The sequence below is a fragment of the Xenopus laevis genome, chromosome 9_10S, assembly GCF_017654675.1.
Source record: "Xenopus laevis strain J_2021 chromosome 9_10S, Xenopus_laevis_v10.1, whole genome shotgun sequence".
Lineage (NCBI taxonomy): Eukaryota > Metazoa > Chordata > Amphibia > Anura > Pipidae > Xenopus > Xenopus laevis.
The window spans coordinates 47,586,247-47,599,711 of record NC_054388.1 but is presented as its reverse complement, the minus strand read 5'-3'; the positions used below and the strand labels follow the sequence as shown (position 1 = coordinate 47,599,711).

Sequence of the window (13,465 nt, the reverse complement as noted above, 5' to 3'; positions counted from 1 at the left end):
GTACTGTAACTTGGTCATCATTTATATAGTTTCTTTATTATTATATAATGAAGTATAAATGCATATTCGTTCTCTTTCTCACAGTGTCACACTGTTTCGGTGACTTGCGGCTGCCGCTGCGGAACTGTTATGTCCTCCTCCTCCTGGGGCTTCTCCGATCCAGCCGGCAAGACTGTGGCAGCAGCTGAGGCCAAACACAGGCCCCTGTCCTGGAGTCGGAAGGGCTCTCCTCCTGACGGGCGAGTGTTGGCGCAGAGAAGATGCGCACGGAACTAGCACGTCTCTTAGCGCCGAAGACAGTCTGCTCGCTGGGCCTTGATACATCCCGCGGTGCACTGGGTAGAGGATCTAAGAATACTGTGTTCAAATGATAAGGACAGCAAACAGCCCGAGATGGAAATAGTGTGCGAACTACAGATGTGGGACTTCTCTTCTCATACCAGCTGTTACATCAGCGCGCAAATGACGTCACCAAATCTATCCGCCCTCCACCCAGTGCACCGCGTGATGTATCAAGGCCCGCGAGCAGACTGTCTTCGGCGCTAAGAGACGTGCTAGTTCCGTGCGCATCTTCTCTGCGCCAACACTCGCCCGTCAGGAGGAGAGCCCTTCCGACTCCAGGACAGGGGCCTGTGTTTGGCCTCAGCTACTGCCACAGTCTTGCCGGCTGGATCGGAGAAGCCCCAGGAGGAGGAGGACATAACAGTTCCGCAGCAGCAGCCGCAAGTCACCGAAACAGTGTGACACTGTGAGAAAGAGAATGAATATGCATTTATACTTCATTATATAATAATAAAGAAACTATATAAATGATGACCAAGTTACAGTACTTAGCAAATCAGTTACTAAAGCACACGTGGTTCACAGACGCCAGAGAGATATAGCGGAGAGGAGGAGGAAGCTCCGCCCCCTTTGTGACATCATCGAGCTCACATTCTGACAGGAAGCAGGAGTCTGGCTGCCACAGTCGGCCACAGTCGGATGCAGAACTGGGTTTATTAAGTGAAAGAAAGCTTTAAGGAGAAAACAGTCAGCATGACATATAGGTAACTTCAAATGAAGAATCATTTTTTTTAAAAGAAGTTTTTTTGGTGTCAGCTTACCTTTAAAGGCATTAACTGAATCAGCCATCACAACATCACCCGGCAGTGCATTCCACAACCTCACTGTCCTGACTGTGAAGAACCCCCTACGTTGCTTCAAATGAAAGTTCTTTTCTTCTAGTCTAAAGGGATGGCCTCTGGTATGGTGATCCTCTTTTTGGGTAAAAAGGTCCCCTGCTATTTGTCTATAATGTCCTCTAATGTACTTGTAAAGTGTAATCCCCTCGCAAGCGCCTTTTTTTCCAGAGAAAACAACCCCAACCTTGACAGTCTACCCTCATAATTTAAGTCTTCCGTCCCTCTAACCAATTTAGTTGCATGTCTCTGCACTCTCTCCAGCTCATTTATATCCCTCTTAAGGACTGGAGTCCAAAACTGCACTGCATACTCCAGATGAGGCCTCACCAGGGACCTATAAAAGAGAAAATTAATTAATACTTACCGAGATTTTCTTTTCCTGGCCATACCCCCTGGCAGCATAACAATTTGGGTTTTATCCCTGTACTGGTCGGACACAGAAGGGATAACAAGCAACCTTACAAATACCCACCCCCTTCCCGCCCTCACCAGTCTTTACCTGATGTACTGGACGGACAATGAAAAGGTTGGGCATGCTGCCAGGGGGTATGGCCAGGAAAAGAAAATCTCGGTAAGTATTAATTAATTTTCTCTTTTCCTGGCCATCCCCTAGCAGCATAACAATTTGGGTTAGTACCCTAGCAATTAAATGGGAGGGCAACTGAATGATGCTTGATAACAGAATTTAATTAGTTTACAGCTGCGGCCTGCAGTACTGAACGTCTAAACTGCGCCAAAGACGCAGATCTAATATCTAATTTGTAATGTTTAATAAATGTGTTTGGAGTAGCCCATGTTGCAGCCCTGCAAATTGACTCAGGTTGTGCTCCTGCTTCTGCTGCCCATGACGATGCAACGGCCCTTGTGGAATGTGCTTTGATCCCCTCAGGCACCGGCTTACCCTGTTCTTTATAGGCTTTCTGTATTGCCATCACTATCCATCTCCTCAATGTTGCAGTTTTGGCTGCCTCTCCCTTCCTAGCCCCTGCTGGGACTATAAACAGCCTATCAGTCTTCCTGATGCCCTCAGTCCTTTGGAGGTACATCCGTAGACAGGCATGCACATCTAGAGCTCTCCATCTCGATTCCTCTTGTGTCCCAACCTCCGGAATGAAGGCTGGTAAAACAATCGGCTCATTCATGTGCAGAGAAGAGACTACCTTAGGCAGGAATTGTAATATTGGTCTAAGGACCACTGAATCCGCTTTGAAGATAGTATAAGGAGGCTTAGATGATAAAGCTTGTAGCTCACATGCTCTCCTGGCTGATGTCAGAGCTACTAATAGGACAGTTTTCAGGGTGGCATTCCATAGTGTGGCCTGTTCAAGAGGTTCAAAAGGGCTATCCACAAGAGCATTCAGGACTAAAGGCAAGTCCCAAACCGGAGTGAGTGGCTTAAGTGGTGGAACAATCCTGATTGCTGCTTGAAAGAATCTGGAAACCAAGGGTTCCACTATCCATCTTCTTCCCAGAATCGCCGATAATGCTGACAATTGTACTCTGAGTGTACTCAGGCTCAGACCCTTCTCTAGGCCTGACTGTAGGAACTCAAGAATGTTTGGCACTGATGGGTTCCACAAATCCACAAAATTCTCACTTGTCCATGCCTGAAACACTTCCCAGATCATGTAATACCGGTGAGACGTATTTGCCTTCCTTGACCTCAACAATGTGTTAATCACAGCCTCAGAACAGCCTTGTTGTCTTAACCTTCCCCTCTCAGCTTCCAAGCCATCAGGTTCAACCTGGCAGGGTTCGGATACCACAGAGACCCCTGAGACAGAAGATCCTCCCGTTCTGGTAGGCGAAAGGGATTGTCTGCCGCCATCCTCCTCAACAATGGATACCACGGGCGACGTGGCCAGTCTGGAAGTACCACCACTGCTTCCATCCTGGTGAAAAAGATCTTCTGTAGAACTCTGAATATCAATGGAAAGGGGGGAAAGACATATGCACATAGACCTGTCCAATCCTGGACTAGCGCATCCACCGCTGTCGACTGGGGACAAGGGAACCTGGAGAAGAAGTTCCTCACTTTCCTGTTCAAGGCTGTAGCCATCAGGTCTACCTTCGGGCATCCCCACCTGGTTATGATCATAGTGAATACTTCTGGGTGAAGACTCCACTCTCCACCGTCGATCCGCCTCCTGCTGAGGAGATCTGTCTGTACATTCATTACTCCCGGTATATGAAGAGCAGTGATGTGTAGTAAATGATTTTGAGCAAACTCCATGATCGGAAGTAATTCTGTCATCATACTGAGGCTCCCTGTGCCTCCCTGTCTCTTTATATATGTGACTGCTGCCACATTGTCCGAGCGGACTCTGACAGAGTGACCTTGTAGCTCTTTCCTGAAAGCCTGAAGTGCACATGCCACTGCCCTCAGCTCGAGGATATTTGATGGAAGATAGGACAGCTCCCTGGCCCAAGTCCCTTGGACTGACAGATCTGCTATGTGGGCTCCCCATCCTTGACCTGACGCATCGGTGAACAGCTCTACATATTCCAGCTCCTGCAGAGGCATTCCTCTCCTTAGGTTGAACAGAGTTGCCCACCACTGCAGATGATGCTTCAGCTTCCAAGGCAACCATATTGTCTGATTCCAGTTCAACTCTTGATGCTTCCATTGGTCCAAGAATACACGCTGGATTGGGCGCATCTGCCATCTTGCCCATTTGACCAGTCCTATTGTTGATGGCAGGGAGCTCAAATATTTCATTAATTGTCTGGCAGATAGATAGTCTAGTTCCAGCATGGTCAAAGTCATCTCCCTGACCTTGGAGATTCTTGCCTGAGGAAGAGATATCATTCCTAAGACTGTGTCTATAGAAGCTCCTAAGTATGTTAATCTTTGGACTGGACTCAACTGACTTTTGGCCTCGTTGAGAATCCATCCGAACTCTTGGAGAGTTGCTTTGACCTTGTCTCTGTGCTGTATTAAGATGTCTTTTTGTCTTGCCACTAATAAGAGGTCGTCTAGATAGTGATATAATTCTAGACCCTCTTCTCGAAGCTTTGCAATAACCAGCACCAACACCTTGGTAAATGTTCTGGGAGATGTGGCCAGCCCGAAGGGCAGGCAAGTGAACTGTAGATGATGACAACCTATTGCAAAACGAAGAAACCTTTGATGTTCTAAGGCCACCGGCACATGCAAATAGGCGTCCTTCAAATCGATTGTACAAAGCCAGTCTCCCCTGTGTATGGCTGCCTTTATAGTCTGAATCGTCTCCATTTTGAAGCTTTGGATCTTTAGTCCCTTGTTCAGCTTCCTTAAATCCAAAATGGGCCTCATCTCGCCTGAAGCCTTCTCTACCAGAAACAGAGGGGAATAAAATCCTCTTCCCCTCTCTTCTAACGGAACCTCTACTGCTGCCCCCTTGAGAAGTAAGTCGGAAATGTATTGCTTCATAATTTCCCTGCTCGCCACAGATCGTGGCCAAGGGGTAACAACAAAATTGTGAGGGATTGGCTTTTGTATGAATTCCAGCCGGTAACCCCTTCTCACAATGGACAGAACCCAGGAGTCCTGAAAATGTCTCGCCCAGACTTCCTGAAATTGAAGAAGCCTTGCTCCTACTCTTGGAAGCTGGACAGGCCTCCCGTCATTGTGACTTCTGCTGGGACTTGGGAGATCTTGGGGCCTTGGCCTTTCCACCTTGAAAAAAACCAGACTGCCCTGTCTTCCAAGATGATGACCTAAAAGTCTCCCTACCAGGCCTATAAGCTTTAAAGTCGTCCTTCTTCCTTGAAAAATACCTGTCTGATTGACGTTTTGGGGGATCTTTAAATCTCCTTGGAGTCTGTAGAAGGAATGTGCTCTTTCCTCCAGATGATTTGGATATTATATCCTCCAAAGCTTTGCCAAATAACATCTTGCCCTCAAATGGTAGCCTGCATAATGCATTCTTTGAGGCAGTGTCTGCAAACCAGTATTTAAGCCAAAGGGCTCTACGAGCCACTACTGATGAGGCCATAGATCTCGCAGACAATCTTGTTAAATCGCCAGCGGCCCCCAGGCAAAAAGATGTTGCAAGTCTCAGATCCTCCAGAGCTGCCAAAATCTTCTCACGAGGCTCCCCTTCTCTGGTCCTCTGCACTAAATCCTCTATCCACATTGATAGGGCCTTGACCACTGAAACTAATGATACTGCCGGTCTCAACATGGCTCCAGTCATCATGTATAACTTTTTTAATTCTGTTTCCATCCTTCTCTCCATTGGCTGTTTCAGGGCGGAAACATCGTCTATTGGTAGTGCAGTCTTTCTGGACAATCTAGCTACTGGAGCATCAACTGTTGGAGGATTGCTCCAAATTTCCTGAGATTCTGGGGGAAAGGGATATAGCTTCTCCATCTTCGCCTCTACCGGAACTTTTCTAGACATCCTTTGCCATTCTGCAGAAATGACATCTTGCACCTCCTTATACACTGGGAAGACATGTTTTCTCTTCCTGGCAAAAAACACACCTGTGTCTGTCTGGTCCTGCTCCTCAAGGACTAATGTGTGTCTCACTGCCTTAATAAGGTCTGGAACAAATTTCATATCAAAAAATGAATTCTCTTCCTCCTCATCTGAAGAAGAAGAGTCTGAGTTAATCACCTCAATCTGATTAGAATGCGGGTCAGCAGGTATCTGACTTTCAGCACCCTTTGCCTCTTGAATTCCTAAGGCTACTACCTGTTTAATCCAGGCTAATAAATCTGACTGAGAAGCATCCTTAGAAGTTGAAGGAATCTCTTGAGCAGGTATACGCTTCTGAGCAGGTGGAATATCAGCGTCACCTTCTAAAATCTCTGCAATACAGTCACCACATAATCTCTTGCCCGGTAATGTAGGCTTTTTGCAGGCTTTACAGGCTCTAATGTCCTTATCCTGAGATCTTTGACTTTTCCTGGCAGTATCTTCAACAGGTGAAGTAAGCCTAGAGTGACAAACACCCAATTAGTAATGCACTTTTTTCGACGCAAAAACACTCAGAAGCTCTAAACCCACCGTGAAGCCTTCGAAGTAGCAGCTTTCTCGGCAGCTGGATCCATCACAGATGCGTCAATGCGGGTGCAAAGGCAAAACTGCACCCGTTCGGAGGCAAAATAAGGCGCCATTTGATGACGTATATGCTTCCTTGCGCCATTACGGACGCAACCTCCCCCGGCTGTATAGGGACCCACTCCTGACAAGGCGCTATGGCGATCACAACGGAGGGGCTTCAGGCGGAGAAAGTGCATGAAAAACTGCGCCTGGAATCTGGTCCCGAAGAACCAAGTGGGTAGAGCATACAAATCCCTGGTCCGGCCAGGACAGAAGGAAAAAAGACTGGTGAGGGCGGGAAGGGGGTGGGTATTTGTAAGGTTGCTTGTTAACCCTTCTGTGTCCGACCAGTACAGGGATAAAACCCAAATTGTTATGCTGCCAGGGGATGGCCAGGAAAGAGGCATAATTATGTTTTCATCCCTTGAGTTAATGCCCTTTTTTATGCAAGACAGAACTTTATTTGCTTTAGTAGCCACAGAATGACACTGCTCAGAATTAGACAACGTGTTATCTACAAAGACCCCTAGATCCTTCTCATTTAAGGAAATTCCCAAAACACTGCCATTTAGTGTACAACTTGCATTTATATTATTTTTGCCAAAGTGCAAGGTAGGTGTATCGATATTGAAGTCTACCATAAAGAGAAGACTGTATGAAAGCAAATACAGAGGGTGCACTGCAAGGTGCAAGCCACTCATAAGCATCAAGAATAGAAAGGCTAGATTGGACTTGCTTTAAACAAAAAAAAAAAAAAAAAGCCAGCACAGTTCTGGGAAAACATTCTTTGGACAGATGAAACCAAGATCAACCTCTACCAGAATGATGGAAAGAAAAAAGTATGGAGAAGGCGTGGAACAGCTCATGATCCAAAGCATACCACATCTCTATAAAACATGGCGGAGGCAGTGTGATGGCTTGGGCGTGCATGGCTGCCAGTGGCACTGGGACACTAGTGTTTATCCATGATGTGACACAGGACAGAAGCAGCCAAATGAATTCTGAGGTGTTCAGAGACACTGTCTGCTCAAATCCAGCTAAATACAGTCAAATTGATTGGGAGATGTTTCATAATGACCCAAAAAATACAGCCAAAGCAACCCAGGAGTTTATTAAAGCAATGAAGTGAAATATTCTTGAATGGCCAAGTCAGTCACCTGATCCGAACCCAACTGAGCAGCATTTCACTTGTTGAAGACTAAACTTCAGACAGAAAGGCCCACAAACAAACAGCAACTGAAAGCCACTGCAGTAAAGGTCTGGCAGAGCATTAAAAAGGAGGAAACCCAGAATCTGGTGATGTCCATGAGTTCAAGACTTCAGGCTGTCATTGCCAGCAAAGGGTTTTCAACCAAGTATTAGACATTAACATTTTATCTTCAATTTTTCAATTTACTGTATCTAATTACTTTTGAGCCAAATTAAGTTATTGTGTTAAAAAAAGGCGTTAGTTCCTCACATTTTTATGCAGTCTTTCTGTTCAACCCACTGAATTAAAGCTGAAAGTCTGCAGTTCAACCTCATCTGAGTTGTTTCATTTAAAATTCATTGTGGTAATGTACAGAACCAACATTAGAAAAAAATTAGTGGTCACATATCAGTACGTGATTAATCCCAATTGCTTGTTGATCGCAAAACAGTAAATATTTCAAATCTACTATGCCTTCCTCACCTGTGGGTGTATGTGAAACACCCTAGCAGCCCCCTAAATGTGCATAACATGGCAATTCTATGCATGTAGGAGATCATGAAGCAATTCCCAGAACTTGGGCGCAGCACAGTGCAACCAGTTAGTGGCCCTTTACCTGTATGTCTGGGCTCAGTGGCCACTTGTGCACAGTGATCCATTCTTAGTCTAAGGGTAGGACACCACCATCGATTTTGTCGTGATCCGACACGCTGCGACAAAACGCATGCCAATTGTCGCATGCGACAAAAATAAGGCAAGAGATAGAATTGTCGCATGGTGTCGCAGCGTTGATCCGACGCGATCCGACTGTTGGGTGCAGACGCAGCAGACCTTTTGAGAAAGGATTCTAATTTTTGTTTTCCTAACCAGAAGAACAGTACATGAATCCTTTTATATCTTGGAATTAAAAAAAAAAAAAAAAAATTAATGTACATTGCGAAAGTGCTTATAATAGCACCCTCGTTAATTTTACATTCACTTATTTTTAAAGGTTTACTTATCTTTAAAGGCTATTTTGATATTTGGGGTGCTACAAACGTCTCTCCATATGGGCATAAGTTAAGGCCATTCTGATATTAGGGGTGCTATTGAAGCTGCCCCTTATGAGACCAGGTTAAAGCCATTCTAATATTTGGAGGTCTACTGCCCAGTAAGAGACAAGTTTAAAAGGATCAATGAGGTGCAACTGGCTGGTTAAACAAGATGTTGGGGATGATTACTGATATGGGGAAGCTGCACATGCATGTTCATGTGTCACACCTAACTCTCCCCACCATGGGAAGCGTCTGGCCGCATTCAGGGAAACATCTTTCGTATTCATACTCAATGGTGCAATATCCCCACCAATCACATAACCAGGGCGAAATTGGATACAGCAGGAAATCTCCATCTCCAAAAATTAGAGTGGACAGTTCTGCTCAGGCTCCAAGCAAGGCCCGGGGGGGTTGCCAGGGAGCTGGATGGGGGGAGATGATTACACACCAGTCCCACAGCAAGAGAATCAGACTGCGCACATGGATTTCCATTGGCATCCAACTGCACCGCTGCCCAGAATGATAACGATTCACTGCCGTCTGCCTGCACGTCTTGATACCTCACGGTCACGGCATGGGGAGGTGCAAATGCTGGCTATGAGCTCCATAAGATACATTGCTTTGTTTACAGCATGACAGATTCAGCAAAATGGTCTCCCTAACAAGGTACACACTCAATATTTTGCAGTAAGCTGCAAAATATGGAGTGTGTGCGGTTGCATATATGTATTCTACAGTTACTAAGGGACCAAGCCTGGTCAACGAATAACCAACACCACCATTGCAGTGTAATTGGAACATAGGTGTGCCGTAGACCAATCGCATCTACTGCCTAACAAGGGTCCAACTTAGTTACTTAAAGGGATACTGTCATGCAAAATATTTTTTTTCCAAAATGCATCAGTTAATAGTAGAAGTTTACACTGAAATCAATTTCTCAAGAAAGCAAACAGATTTTTTTTTTCATTTAATTTTGAATTCTGACATGGCGGCAGACATATTGTCAGTTTTCCAGCTGCCCCAGTCATGTGACTTCTGCTCTGATAAACTTCAGTTACTCTTTACTGCAAGTTGGAGTGAATTCACCCCTCCCTCCCCCCAACCGCCTTACAACAGAACAATGGGAAGGTAACCATATAGCAGTTCCCTAACAAACGATAACAGCTCCCTGTTGGATCTAAGAACAGCACTCAATAGTAAAATCCATGTCCCACTGCGACACATGCAGTTACATTGAGTAGGAGAAACAACAGCCTGCCAGAAAGCAGTTCCATCCTAAGGTGATGGCTCTTTCTGAAAGCACAGCACCAGGCAAAATGACCTGAGATGGCTGCCTACACACCAATATTACAACTTTAAAAAATACACTTGCTGATTCAGGAATTACATTTTATATTGCAGAGTGAATTATTTGAAGTGTAAACAGTGTAATTTAGAAATGAAAACTACACCATAAAAATCCTGACAGACTCCCTTTAAGGAGTGTGGTCCTCTCTGATACCCATTGTAAGCAGTAGTTCTGCCCTGCTTTATGATACAGATTTTAGCTATCTTTATAACAGAGCATTACAGTGGCACAGAATCTGATACCCATTGTTAACAGCAGTCTGGTTCTGCTTTGCGGCTGAGATTCTAGATATCTTTATAACTGAGAATTCTCTCACAGTGACACAGATCCTATCTGATATCCATTATAAAAAGCAACACTGTCCTGCTTTATGGCTGAGATTCTAGCTATATTTATAACAGAGCATTCTGTCACAGTGACACAGATCTAGGAACCAACCCTCTTTATATTATTATTTAAAGAACAAATGTTTGATTATTTTGCTCCCACACACAGGGAATTATGTAAAGCGCATATATTGCAAGTGATACAGAGAGGCCAAATGCAGTTAGGAATTTGCCAAAAGGATGAATAAAAACCTTAACTTGTTCCCAAAATGAAGCAGATTTATTGCTCTATGTAGAACCGGGGGGGGGGGGGGGCTTCTTGTCTTTCACTTGAGAAGCCAAGGAAACACTCACACGTTTCATTTACATATGACAGGTCTTATCTGGCATCTGTAGCCACAGTGTGCCCTGCTGATTGGCACCTGTACCCACACCTATACCCTGCCCGTCACCTGTAGCGACACAGCGGGCCCTGCCTCACTCTCCTTATACCCCAAACAGTGTATGCTCTGCTCAACGGCTTCTACACTCACACAGAATGTCCTGCCTGACTGGCAGCTATACCCACTCAGGGTGCCCAATGTTTAAATGATATCTATTTCTAAAGGCAACTTGTATTGTGTCTATATCCTGTTGCTTTGAATGCTCCCTGTATTCACAAATACCCCCTCAGCATGGTGTGCCCATCTGTCCCTAAATAATCGATGTCCAGTAATCCTCCCTAGCCTGGATATGACACCTCTTGAGAATAGGCCCCTGTACACATTCTGCTTATGTGCTGGACATTCACACTCCCAGCAGCCTGCTTGGCTGTACAAATTCAAGCCCTGGAAAGGTTGATGTATTCATGTCCAACAGCACATCCACCCATGGGGCAATTGCAATTAAATGCACATTATCACTTGAACTGAAGTCACATTTCATCCAAAGGAATTCAGAGCCACAGAGCTCAAACTAATCCAAGTGAGTGCTTCTCTCAGTTAACCAAAGGAGCAGCAATAGTAAACTTCTGCCCACAAACACTTAAGTGTCCCAGAGTCTTGCTTTTGACACCTGGCATCAGTCCCGGGGAGATTTCTCTACAAGGGCTTTTCGCTCATACTAAAATAGAGAAGAGTAGAAAGATTAGGGACAGAATGAGTGTGACACAAAGAAAACCTTCACAATGCATGCAAGTTGCAACCTCAATTCAGCATCGACTCAATAAGCTTGCCAAATCACATGTTAACATAACAAGCAACATGCAAGCGCTCAACAAGCACTTCAATGCAGCACAGTGTAGACCTTCATATCCGGCATACAACAAAGAATGTAAAATCTCCACAACCTGACAAATAATACAATAACCATTAGCATCTAAACTACATTTAGCAACCCTCCACCCCACCACCACAGCATAGAGCAGAATGTTCTGTAACACCAAGATCTGGTGACCCAGGATTAAGCACCCCAGAATGAAACTGGTACGTACCATTTCTAGCTGTCGGCCAATATTTCCCATAGTGATTCCCCCAGCAAAGAATATGCACGGAAGCCAAGAACGGACATAAAGGAAATCTGGGGCTGTGTATCTGTTCACAAGAAAAAACAGTCAAACCTCAAGCAACAAGTGGGGAGTCGATATACTCTCCATTACACAGAGAAATTACAGCAGTAGGGAAAATGTACCCATGTGCACTGCAGAGATACAGTCCTCATTCATACATGCCATGGGATGGGGATGGGGGTGGACTGGGGCAAAAGGCCATTGTGTACCAACAGGAGGGTGTGCAGTACTTACTCATACACTCCATTATACACCAGAAGCTGAGAGACAAGCGTAGCAAAGAAAGATATTCCAAGTCCTAGACCACTCCGAGACCGATCAAATGTCCACCAGAGGCCAACAGAAAGAGTGCCAGGGTAAGAGAGAGCTGCATGTTGTTGGCAAAGTCCACTTTCTGTCTCAAAGTCAAGAAGAACCGACCAAATGTTTTGGCCATGAATGACTAAACACTACGTTAACTGGGAATGATTCTGCTGCCATGCTGCCAACTACTTTTAGCTGCAGCTTTATGTGACTCCTCCCATTACTGATCAGAATGATTGAAAAGTGTCCCATTGCTAGAGGTCATTTAAATCCAACCCCTACTGGGGTGGGTGGCTTTGAACAGAACCAGGAAGCATAGAAGTACTGGCATAAGCATCAGAAATTACAGGCATCAAATACACTGCTGCTTCCAAGTCTGCGCTTCCTGTGCTTTCATGGATAATGGTGGTTGCTTGGAACCTACACAATAGAAACAGTGTCTCCAGTTGCTTGGAACCTACACAATAGAAACAGTGTTTCCAGTAACCAAACAGTAGTTTTAGTGGCAAGCTATGGAACATTATAATGATACTGCGCTGGCATGATTTATGCCCACAAACACTGCCACACACCGCACAACGCTTGACCATTCCCTCTTAAACTTGTGTGGCTCACAAAGGTGCCTGTCAATACAGGGGTAGAAGAGTCCAATGGCCCCTGTGGGGGGAGAAGCACAAGACTTTCTGCAGATGACAGACTTACACAGTGACAGCACATAAGGAAGGGATCATGTACCTGCAGCTGTGCCACAACACAGTGGCACCCACCAAGCTGAAGAGAAGAGACTGGAGAGCACATCTGGGGGAAAGAGGGTGACATTCCTCTGCACCTGCAGCAAGTTCAACACTAGAGCCAGGAAGACACCAATGAGGAAAAGAAGGAGCCCTCGGAGTAGAAGGTTCATCTTCTGGGGGATGATTGCCTGGGCCCGGGATCCATATGATGCATTCTCTCGGTCACCCATGAGCTATACTTGTGATGCCAGCTCTCACTGAAATTAGGAGCACAGAAATCTGTCATGTGACCTGGGAGAATAGAATTAATGTCCTTGCATCAAACAACACAGCAGCCCATAATATACACTTACACACACAGCAACCAGTAATAGAATAACATAACACAGCAGCTCCACATTTCATATTGACACAAAAACACAGCAACTCACTAGATACTGACCTCCAGTAAATATTGAAAGACACACTTAGCAGCACCCTGTTACATACAGGTTATTGTACGATATTATTGGTCGGTTCATGTATGGAGAGCAGGAACGGAGAACAAACTGAAGATGGGGGCAGTGTTACAGAAAGATCTAGGGGCTGGCTGTGAGATATGAAATTTGAGGGGCAGTTGTTACATTTGGGAGCAAAAGCCCTCATGTTAGATTTATGGCACCTGGATTTCATTATAAGGGTTTCGGACATTAAAATGGAGGAAGGCCTGTCAGACAGAAGACAGCGGTACAGGGCGAAATATATTAAAACCGAACGCAGCTCTTTCAATCGGCA

General features: G+C 45.2%; 1 long non-coding RNA gene and 1 pseudogene across 1 annotated transcript in view; both read right to left on the bottom strand.

The window, feature by feature from the left end:
• The window catches only part of LOC121393102, a 110,855-nt gene extending 97,390 nt beyond the window's left edge, over positions 1 to 13,465 (bottom strand). The window contains exons 1-2 of the long non-coding RNA XR_005964540.1: positions 13,134 to 13,465; positions 12,693 to 12,948 (exon numbers count right to left, since the gene is read on the bottom strand). This is a non-coding gene — a long non-coding RNA (uncharacterized LOC121393102). The remainder of the gene's footprint in view (positions 1 to 12,692; positions 12,949 to 13,133) is intronic.
• Positions 9,785 to 12,684, bottom strand: LOC108702874 (annotated as a pseudogene).